We start from the raw sequence: 241 nt of genomic DNA on the forward strand, positions 1-241 counted from the left end.
AAAAAAAAAAAAAAATATATATATATATATATATATATATATATATATATATATATATATATATATATATCTTTTCCTCTATAAACACACCCGTTAATATAAAACATCCCTCTGTCATCCTCAGCGCATGCAGAGGGGTATGCAGCACCTCCACCTCCATTAGGGGCCCCCTGGGGGCCCCCGGGGGGCCCCCCTGGGGGCCCCCCTGGGGGCCCCCGTGGGGGCCCCACTGGGTACCCCC

Source organism: Eimeria mitis, genomic scaffold (genome assembly GCF_000499745.2).
Source record: "Eimeria mitis Houghton genomic scaffold, Emh_scaff1943, whole genome shotgun sequence".
In the NCBI taxonomy this organism is placed as follows: Eukaryota; Apicomplexa; class Conoidasida; order Eucoccidiorida; family Eimeriidae; genus Eimeria; species Eimeria mitis.